The following is an 11,055-nucleotide window of genomic DNA, read 5'->3' as shown; positions in this document are numbered from 1 at the left end:
TCCAAAAAGGATCAAGGCATTAAAACTGCTACTTGAAAGCTTGATGAAAAACAATATGTTTTTCTTAAACTTGACAAGAAACTTAGCAATGTGGGCACTAGCTGGCCACTTCTCAAGAACTCTTCCCATCTTCACAGCCACCCTGCTGCCTCCCCCTTCACAAGACTGAAGATTCAGACACTCCACCTAATAGCCTGGCTGCTGCAGCCTTAGGCAAGTGGCCTGGCAGGATCAAGGAAGTGCTGTTGCCCTCCAGGAAGGAGACAACTAGGAAAACCCGTGGCTAGAAATGGGATAGATCTGTTATGTGGGCACAGTGGAAAAAACATTGTCCCTGTGAGTTGAGTTCGGTATTTGACTACCTCCTTCACCTAAAAGGTAAAGTTCATCTTTCTGCAATTTCAGCCTTCCATATTGGTGTGGACTCTTTCTCCCTATTGCTCATCATCTCTGTAAGTGATTCCTGAAGGGACTCCAGAACCTGCACCCTCCAGTCAAAAGACCAGTTCCTCAGTGGAATCTGATTCTGGTCCTTATGGGGTAATGGGACATCCCTTTGGACTGATGGCCTCATGTGACTTCTTGTTCCTGTTGTATCAGACAGCTTTCCTCAATGCCCTCGCTTTGGCAAAGAGGGTGGGGGACCTTAGAGCACTTCAGTGCTATCCATTCTTTACCAAATTCCACCAGGAAAAGGTGGTGCTGTGTCCCAGCCTGGAATACCTGCCAAAAGTAGTCTCAATGTTCCACATGGGACAGGATATTATTCTGTATGTATTCTTCCACAAGCCATTCTGTGCAGCAGAGGAGTCCTGCACACACTTAATCTATGCAGGACATTCACACACATTCCGTAAGAGCAAGGTACTTGAGCTTGCGGGTCTCCCAATGTGAGGCTGCACAGAATACCCATGAAGATGAAATACAGTGTTGCACTTATTTGTGTAACTGTAGTTCATAGAGTGGGTTTCTGTGCAGACACACAACACTCTCTCCTACCCTCCCATGGGCTGCTATGTGTCACTGCACTGCAATGGTATTGTTGTTGTTAAGTCTTTACTACGTTTTGTCTGGCTGTGGCATAGGAGAACTGAGGGAAGAGCGCTCCTCCCCTTCCCATTACACAAACATTTGGCCTTTTCCTCCTAGAGGTATGGGGAGAGGGAGAGAGTGCTCTTCAGAGTTGCAGAGCAGAAAAGAAAGCTTGGAAATCTTTCTGTGGCAGGCCTACGCAAATGCAGTTCTGTAGTCATCCCCGCAGGGTCGTCGCTAAGGAATAGGCGAGACACGGAGGAGGTTTCATCTGGTGGAGAGCGTCAGCAACAGGAAGCGCGGGATTTCGTGATCCTGACAACTCTGCCCTGTGCTGGTCTCTGGCACCTTTTATTAGGGTTTCATTGTGGGCGTGTAAAGGAGGTGGGTAGGGAGATGAGCCGTGGAGACCGGGAGACCTGGAGATCATCATAGCTTGATGCATGATCTCACCTGGCTACGATCTTGAGGAGAGGAGGTGTAAAGCTGTCTGAGCCTAATCTCTCACCTAGAGGGCAAGACCATTGTCCCTAGCCCAGTGACTGAGCTTCAGACATGTTCATGCAATCTCCCGTGGACTCATAGGGGGGATGAGAGTGGGGGGAGTGTGAGATGCGACCAAGCAAGGCCACAGTGAGAGTCCAGGCGTCCCAACGTTCTACCACGGTGCTGCTGGGTCAGCAGTGCATTACTACACAGTTCCAATGAGGGGACATACAGAATACCTATGAAGATGAACTATTAACATGCAAAACAGAGAAATCAACCATATCTAGATTACCCTTCAGGGACAACATTACTTCATGAATCAACAGTATTCACCTGCTTGTGTCCTTTGACTGTCCATTACCCTATCATGCTATATGATTACTATGATAAACCCATTTGACCACATGAATCCTTTATACTTAGTTAGGCCATTGGTTCACCTAGCTGAGTACTGACTGGCAGTAGTCTTCCAAGGTGTCAAATAAAACAACTGTGAAAGACTTCTGCTTGAGAGAGATCCTCTTAGAACAGGAGATGTAGGAAGTAAAACTTCTGCATGCAAGGCATATACTCCACTATTAAGCTATGGCCTCTTTCAATGTTTCCTTATTTGAATAACAAAATATCCATCCAGCCTACTTTGATGGTGTTTTGTTTGTTTCCCTGTACTGATGTTTGATGTGTTTTTCCCTTCTTGTAACCAGGCGTATCTCCTTTTGGACTTCTAAGAGGTGTGCCCTCCCTCTTTGTTCAGACCTGTTCTGTTGACTAATAAATTTTAACATCCATTCATTTTCTTTATTTTATTGTATTTTCCACATTTCGTTGAATGTGCATGCAATGTGGCACCTTTTCCCCTCTACTACTAACAGGAAAAAGCGGGTTTCCTAGAACCAGCTATTTTAAAAAAGTGAAAAATGACTTTAATCTGATCCTTCATCTCAGAATTATTTATATGCCCCTGGCTCCCACAGTGTTTGCACATGAGGTCAGCTATACAATGACTGGTGACTCAGAACCAAATTCCTCAACCCTCAGATGTTAGCTAACAAGCAGGGTACATAAAGAAGCCACCATGCACAATTGTTTTAGTGCACTGACTTAAATATGCCATAGCTCACAGTTGGATTACTGGCACCTCTATCATTTCCCTTTATGTAAAACATCTGTGGGAGTCCTATAAAAAACACTGCTTGCCACTCCTTTCACATACTGGCTAATTTAGCATCCCATAAATATATGATTTTCTTTTTTTTAAGCCCTGTTTGATACAGTACAAAGATATACTCGGCTCTAGAGTGGTAGTACTCATTTTCATTTTAACCTTTAATGGCATATAAAGTGGTAGTACTCACTGAAAGGATCCTTCCATCCTTGTTGCTAGCACTTTATCACCTTAGGTATTTCCAGTGGTGATTTTTTAGGTAGAAACCACGTATCAGCCACTATCCCCACCATGCAAGGGAATTACCTATTTTCTTAAAACAATGGCAGGTTTGATATTGGGGAATGCTGTCCAAAAGAGCCACTGCTGACATGTCAAAGAGCCACATGTGTGTCTCAAGTTACTGAGAATCACTGCTGTACAACCACAAGTTGCAAACCTCTGGGCTAGAGTGGCAGGCTAGGATATCAGTGTTCGAATCCCCACTCTTCCATAAAACTTGCTGGTTGACTTTGGATCAGGCACTCTCACAGCCTCACCTACCACACAGGGTTTTGTGAAAATAAAAGGAGGATAGGAGAACAGTATTTGACACTTTGAGCTCCTTGAAGGATAGGGTAAAAAGATACTAGATAGATCTCACAAAAATAACCTTCGGTGAACATAAATGCTAACAATGACCTGAGGAAAACTGTGTCAAGGATTCAATAGAAAAAATAGCACCTCTTTCCCATTGACTCATTAGAAAAATGTGCCTGTTGCTTTCTGCCCCATAGGCTTGGAGTTCAACTCATATAAAAAATAGTAACATCATTTTATCTCCTGTCCAGTGGTGGGATTCAACCAATTCACACAGGTTTGCTAGAACCGGTAGGTAATTTTTTGTCTAGTTTGCAGAACCGGTTATTATCCCCCAGCCTAGCCTCTGCCCCTCCCTTAAAACCCAGGCTCTTAAAGGGAAAGGACCTGCCCTCTTCCTCTTAAGAGGGCCTTTCCCTTTCAAAGGACCTTTAAGAGGACAGCAGCAGTGGTATAGTGGTTAAGAGCAGGTGCACCGGGTTTGGAGAACCGGGTTTGATTCCCCATTCTGCCACTTGACCTGTGGAGGCTTATCTGGGAAACCAGATTAGCCTGTGCACTCCAACACACGCCAGCTGGGTGACCTTGGGCTCGTCATAGTTCTTCGGAGCTCTCTCAGCCCCATACCTCACAGGGTGTTTGTTGTGAAGAGAGAAGGGAAAGGAGATTGCAAACCCCTTTGAATCTCCTACAGGAGAGAAAGGGGAGATATAAATCCAACTCTCCTTCTCCTCCTCCTCCTTTTCCTTTTCCTTTTCCTTTTCCTTCTCATCTTTTCCTTTAAGAGCCAGGTTGTAAGGGAGGGACGGAGGTCAGGCTGTAAAGGAGAGCTTGCCAGGTGGGACGAGGAGGGGGAAGCAAGGAGTGGAGAGAAAGAGGAGGAGGCCCACCACACCCCTCCTCCTTTCCCCACCCCTGCCCCCGCCTGACCAGACTGCTCCTTCAGCCAGCCTCTAGTGAAACAAGGCTCTTTCCTCTCAGTCTGGGACCTCTTTGAGAATACTGGGCCTAGCCATTCTCCCTGTGTCTCTGGCTCTCTCTGCCTTTAGACATGATCTCCCCTGTCTGAATCTGAGGACTGATGCAGTCTGTCTCCTTCTCCTTCTCATCTTTTCCTTTAAGAGCCAGGTTGTAAGGGAGGGACGGAGGTCAGGCTGTAAAGGAGAGCTTGCCAGGTGGGACGAGGAGGGGGAAGCAAGGAGTGGAGAGAAAGAGGAGGAGGCCCACCACACCCCTCCTCCTTTCCCCACCCCTGCCCCCGCCTGACCAGACTGCTCCTTCAGCCAGCCTCTAGTGAAACAAGGCTCTTTCCTCTCAGTCTGGGACCTCTTTGAGAATACTGGGCCTAGCCATTCTCCCTGTGTCTCTGGCTCTCTCTGCCTTTAGACATGATCTCCCCTGTCTGAATCTGAGGACTGATGCAGTCTGTGTGTCACACAAGCTCACAAGCTGCTTTCAGGTCTCTCTGATCTATTCAAAATCTCTCAATCCTCTCTTTCTGACAGGCTTTTCCTGCTTTTATATGAGCCAGCACACCCCATCTGTGGATCCTGGCTACTGCATTTCAGCCAGCCAATCAAGTGGTGTTGTGGTTAACACTTGGTGCTCCTGCTCTGGCTGAACTGCACCTTTTCATTTTAACCATGTAAAAGCCTAATCCGTCACACTCACTATAGTCTCTCTCAGAGAAAGATGTCAGGAGATGTGTGTATTAAACCACCACATCTTCTTGGACCTTCCTTGTGGTTAAATGCTCTGTGGGATCCTAGTGACTGCTCTCTCTGACCCTTCCAATTGAAAAAAGAGAATTTATATTGTCCCAGTCAGCTATTAGCAAGTCTTGCCTTTATGTAAAGTTGCACCTGCCATTTTGTTTCCCAAGGCAGGAATGGGAAACAACATGGCAGGTGCAGCTTTATAATAAGTCAAGTCTTGCTAATAGCCATCAAAGGTAATATAAATGCTCTTTTTTCAAAGGTCTGTGTTTAACAGTGCAGGCTATAATGGTTTTGACAAAATTGGCACTTAAATAAGATTCTCCAAGGCTAAAGAGAATCTGAACTATTTTCAGCAGTGGAAACTGTATCTTCCACTACAGTATCTTCCACTACAGAAAGCAGAGTGCACTCTCATCTTTCCCTGAGACAGTGAGGTTATAGTGAAGTTATCTTCTCATGGGTCAAAATTCAGAGGACCACAAGATGCATTCTTCTCATGAACAAAGTTTTCCTGCCTCCCTACCTGAACATATAAATCTAACTTAAACTGAATTAGATCATTGGCCATCAAGGTCAGTATTGTCTTCTCAGTCTGGCAGTGGCTTTCCAGAGACTCAGGCTAAGGTTTTTCACATCACCTGGTACACAAACGTTTCACTGGAGATACCAGAGATTGAACCTGGGACCTTCTGCATGCCAAGAAGATGGTCTACTGAGTATCCACACCAAACATCTAAAAGTCTTCAGATGAGCTGTTTTCATTGGGTTTCGTGTTTGTCTAATCACTTAATTTCTGATGCGCTATTGGAAATTCTGAAATAACAATGCATCTTGGATGTTATTGTTTCCTAGACAGTAGTATGCCTACCCCTCAGGGCAGACACAATTAAGTGAATAATAGTGACATCCTAGCAGGGTCACACCCGTCCAAGCATGTTAAAGTCAATGGGTTTAAAAGGGTGTAACTCTCCTTAGGATGACACTGTACAGCATGGGGAAAAAACTGCTCAAAAGTGGAGGTGTTCTTTCTTTGAATAGGCAACTCTTTAGAAAGTCCAACACTTTTGTAACTAGATAGACCCCAGTTGGTTTCTTTTCAGTTCTACTGTGTCATTAAGAACCCCATTTTCCTTTATTGTCAACACTAGTTAATTATGTTTAGCAACAAAAAGGAGAGTTGTTATCTGTTAGTCATGATTAATTAAGACAAATAATGCAGCTAATAAAACTGTAGCTCTTCTATAAATGAGAAAAAATAAATCACTCAACTATACATACTCCACTTAAGGTTATCAAGTAAATATAAGTGGGAATCCACAAGGATGTACAGAATGAGTCTCATTTCCCCTCTCCCACGATATCTTCTTTCCATTTCCTGAAAGCCCCCATTCACAGTAAGGACCAAAGCAGGTTACATCATTTCCCCCTTTATCCTCCCAATAACCCAGTGAGGTAGTTTAGGTTGAAAGTATGTGACTAACCTAAAATCACCCAGTGAGCTTTCACAAGAAGACAGACATTCAAACCCGGGTCTCCCAGACTCTACTCTGAAGTGGGGGATCTGCAAGGACTTGTGGGGAACATCTCATTTTCTCCCTTCCCACTATGTCTTCTTCCCCTTTCCTTAACACCTCCATAGTCTCTTCCCTTTTCTTACTTCCTTCTTTCCTTTCCACAGCAGCCAACCTATCTTTGTCTGCCCCCCCTTGTGAGACACGTTAGGTAAGATGTGTTAGGTGAGACATTGGAGCATGGGACAAGAGCCCTTTGTGATGGGGGTTGTAGTAATGAGAAGAATTGGGTGAGAGTGCGTGAAAAATCTGACTAGATCCAATCCAAGGATAATGAAGAATCAAAGAGAATTCATTGTATTTTAAAAACTCACTTGATTTTAAAATTATTTAGAAGTAAGTTTTACTGAAGGATGGTTTCAACTAGTTCAAGTTGTAAGACATCAACAAGAACATTGTATACACAATCTAGTATTGGTAATCAGCATGTATGCAGCTAGAATGTATAAATTAAAAGCAAGTTTGGGCAAAGATGCCATATTCAAGACTTTTCTTTAAAAGTTTTCTTTTTAATGTTGATATATAGAGCTATCTGAAAGTAAGAGGGGTGGTGAGCAAAGAAAAAAAATCAATTTCTTAAGGATGCCATAAGCTTACAGAATCCCAAAGACAGGGATTTGGTGCGATGAGGTGGGATTTTCAAACTGTGCCTCCCCTTGCAATTCCATGTTTACTGTCAGATTGTAATTATTCAATACCAATTGGGTGCCATGTGCTACACAGAAGCTAGGTAGGCTCTGCCCAGAGAAGATTCTGGTATTCATGGATGTGCCAAGTTATATGTTAGCATAACGATCCTGCCCCTTCCCTTGAAAACAGCAACTTGATATTTCAATTTTCCATCCTTGAGCAATCTCAGTTTCTGCTGTCTGTCCAAAGTCTCTCCATAGATGTGACTCAGGTCAGCCTGTTCAAATACTAATAGGAATAAGAGAATTAAATTATTATTTGATGAAACCTACCAAATCCAGCCCATGAGATCAGTAGATTTAGATGATGCCATTTAAAAACATGTTGAAGATCTCTTAACAAGTCACGCCTGATTATGGTGACCCTTGGTGGGGTTTTCAAGGCAAGAGGCAAAGTTCACTAAGCATACTGATGTTTCTGAGCTTTTCAGTGAAATAGTTTTACTTTCCCCTGTATCCTTTTTAGTTTTGCTGCATTTCTCTAAGGCTGATTCTGCATGGGCCAAAAACAGTGGTGTGAAACTGGTGTGAAAACAGTATAAACCCTTTTACACCGTTTTAAACCCTTTTACACCATTTTCACACCATTTTCATACTGCTGTTTTTGGTCCATGCGGAACCAGCCTAAGAGAGTGATTTTTGTCCCCCTAAAGAATTGAATGAGACTATCTGGTTGATTCCAGTTGAGAGATAACTCCCTGGCAGCCTCTTTTCTCAAGCAACGTTTGTGCAAACACCTGGGCCTTTCTCTGAAGAGAGAGAGACCCCCATACTTTCCAGTATATTTACAGTGTTATTAGTCCAGATATTTCTCCAATTTATCTATTATATATTTATTCCGCCCTTCTGTCAAAATGCTCAGGGTAGCATACTTAATGAACTATGTTAGGTTCAGAGAAAGTGGCCCAAGGTCACCAGTGAGCTTTATGGCTGAACAGAAATTTGAACCCAGGTGTTTCTGGTTCTAGCCTGGCTCCATCAACCATGACATCATACCAGCTTCACAGGTGGTTTGCCATGTCATGTCCCTGGTATTCCTTGGAGGTCCCCCATCCAAAGACTTGCCAGTGTCGAGGCTGAGTGTGTAAGACAGGCTCAAGGTCACTCAGCAAATTTTTATGGTGCAAGTAGGGATTTCCAGAGGTGGGATCCAGCAGGTTCTCACAGGTTCCCGAGAGTAGGTTACTAATTATTTGTGTGTGCCAAGAGGGGATTACTAATTGGTGATTTTGCCATGTGATTTTTGCCTTAGTTACACCCCTCCTCTCAGCAGTAGCGCGCAGAACTTGAAGCAGTCTAGCAGGAGGTGCACCGGCGTGCATGGCAGCCTGCGCCTGCGTGCATTCGTTTCCCGCCCAAGGGCCAGCGCAGCGGTTGCGTCCTTGCCACAGCCCCACCCAGCAATGCCCCACCCAGGAATACCTGGCCACGCCCCTGTCATGCCCCGCCCAGCCCCATTGGCGCTACGCCACAGTTTGAATCCCACCACCATGGGAACCTGTTACTAAAATTTTTGGATCCCACCACTGGGGATTTCCCCTTGGATTTACCAGGTCTTAGTCCAACACTTTAACCATTATCCCACCCCAGCTGTCCTTAATACACTAGATGTTACCCAAAGAAAATGGAGCAAATATAATAATTCTCCTTAATTCAGTCATCTCCACCTGATGTTCCATAGTAGCACACATAACATTGGAGTAGGGTGTAAGCATGGAAAACAGGAGAAGGTCTCCCCACCCCTGAAGCCAGTGGGATGAACATACCCATATCTCCTAAATAAAAAATTTGGCACAGTCAGAATTAAGCACCAAATCCGTGTGTACTTTGAAATGAGTAGGATTAGCTTCTGCTTGAGCATTCCAGAGTATCCAGTCTCTATTTTGATCTCTACTTTACCATATCAAATTCTCAACTACATTTTTTTTAAAAGCTACTCTATTCTCTATACTCTTTGCTGTTGGAAAATAAGGAAGGTTACGACCTCAGGAAAAAAACTCTCTTGTAGTTTTGAAATCAAAACTACTTGAAGGCTTTATCTACTAGAGATGGGAGCGGAAGACAAAGCCAAGCCACTGGTGACATTCAAAAGCTGGAGCTCTTATTGACAACCAGTGTGACGGTGGATTAAAGTCTCCTCCACCCCACCCATCTATATCTTAAAATGCACTATAGGAACACAGTTCAGAAAAAGCCTTATTTGGAGATAATGGAGAAGATAATTCAGGGTTTATTACATCTAAATTTCTTCAAGTGAGTAGAAAATAATCTAAATCACTACATATCCAGGGATTAAACTGCACCCCCTTCTCTATCCTGCATGAACAAGGACTCAAAGGGTTACAGGCTCAGGTCCAAAATGCTGTGTTTTCTGACAAACTTCTTGTGCAGTGTGTCTTTCCCAATATTTATTTATTATTCTCACCACAAAAGGCTGATATAGTTTGTTCAGTTCTAATCACAGTTCTCCAGTCTTACTCCATGGCCAAGGGCTTTTGAGAAGGCCGGTCCTTTGTGGTGATCCTTCTTGAAATACTGGTGTGTGAAATGTGAATGTGAACATAACATTTGTGCTGGTTGTTGTGGGCTTTCCGGGCTGTGTGGCTGTGGTCAGATAGATATGGGATCTTTATCATTAAAACACAGAGAATATTAATGAGACAATAGTTGGAACAAAATCTTAATTTGCTTCTCTTTCTGTTATTGTTTTGTCCTTCATAGGATCACTTAATACAGCCAGTTTACCAGATGATGTTTGGAGACATTAACCTTCCTCCTCAACATAAGCTAGCGTAACTGGAACACCAGGGTGCGTGTGGTATGGGTGTGAGTTGAATGGGAACAGGGTACTTATGGATCAGCCACCAGGCCTCTTTGAAGGTCCCAAGAGGGGTGGGACATGGGGAGGGGTCTCTCAAGGAAGGAAAGCAAGAAAGGGCGCAGGGGAGTGGCCAGGGATGTCAAGCAAAGACAGCAGCATGCAGACTCCTGGGAACGCAGGGCTGTTGGGAGTGGGGTGGAGTGGGGAGGAGCCTAGGGAGGGGTCTGCCACCAGAGACTATCCAATGCAGAATCCACACCTTGGCTGGGGCACATCCATCTAATCTGCATTGGGCCACAAAGAACACTGTCTAGTAGTCTGCCCTGTGGAGAGGTCTGGGGCCAAAGGAATGGCCCACCCATCCCCCCTATGAATGTCCTTCCCCACTAAGTGGCAAAGATCTCTGCATAAGTGACCACTGTGGCCCAAAGGCAGGTCAGCAAGGGAGACTTGCTGCTGCTCAAAAGGGTCTTGCCATCTTTTCAAAATTTGGTGTTGGGGCTGCCCCTGGGGAGAGGTCTAGAGGTCTGCACAGGTGATGCCCTTGAGATGCCCACTCTCCAGCACTGCCAACCCTCTGCTAGGTCCTATGTGACTCCAGTGGGCAGCAGCCAGCATTCCCAAATTGCCATCCCCATGTCTCCAACTCAAGGACCTTTTTGCCATAACAACTGTCCAGTGTGAGTCGGGATGGGACTGGCCCATCCCCAGAGTCTCTAATTGGGTATTTGTGTTCCTCTGGATGTTTGAAGGAACTGGGAATTGCTGGAGTTGGCACTCTAAGCTCAGCTGCACAGCCAGGGACCCTACCTCCAGTGCCCCACCCAGTACAATAAACAACAACAACAACAGAATGACAGATCCAAGGGGCATGTAATCGTGTCTCTGGGTCTTGGCTTGGCCCTGGATTTGCCCCAGTTTTGCCCCAATCTATGCGTCCAGAATGTGGAAGTGACTGTCAAACCTGGTCAGGGTGTCGACTAACTGATCA

The sequence above is a fragment of the Sphaerodactylus townsendi genome, unplaced genomic scaffold (assembly GCF_021028975.2).
Source record: "Sphaerodactylus townsendi isolate TG3544 unplaced genomic scaffold, MPM_Stown_v2.3 scaffold_18, whole genome shotgun sequence".
In the NCBI taxonomy this organism is placed as follows: domain Eukaryota; kingdom Metazoa; phylum Chordata; class Lepidosauria; order Squamata; family Sphaerodactylidae; genus Sphaerodactylus; species Sphaerodactylus townsendi.
Note: the sequence above shows the minus strand (reverse complement) of the source record.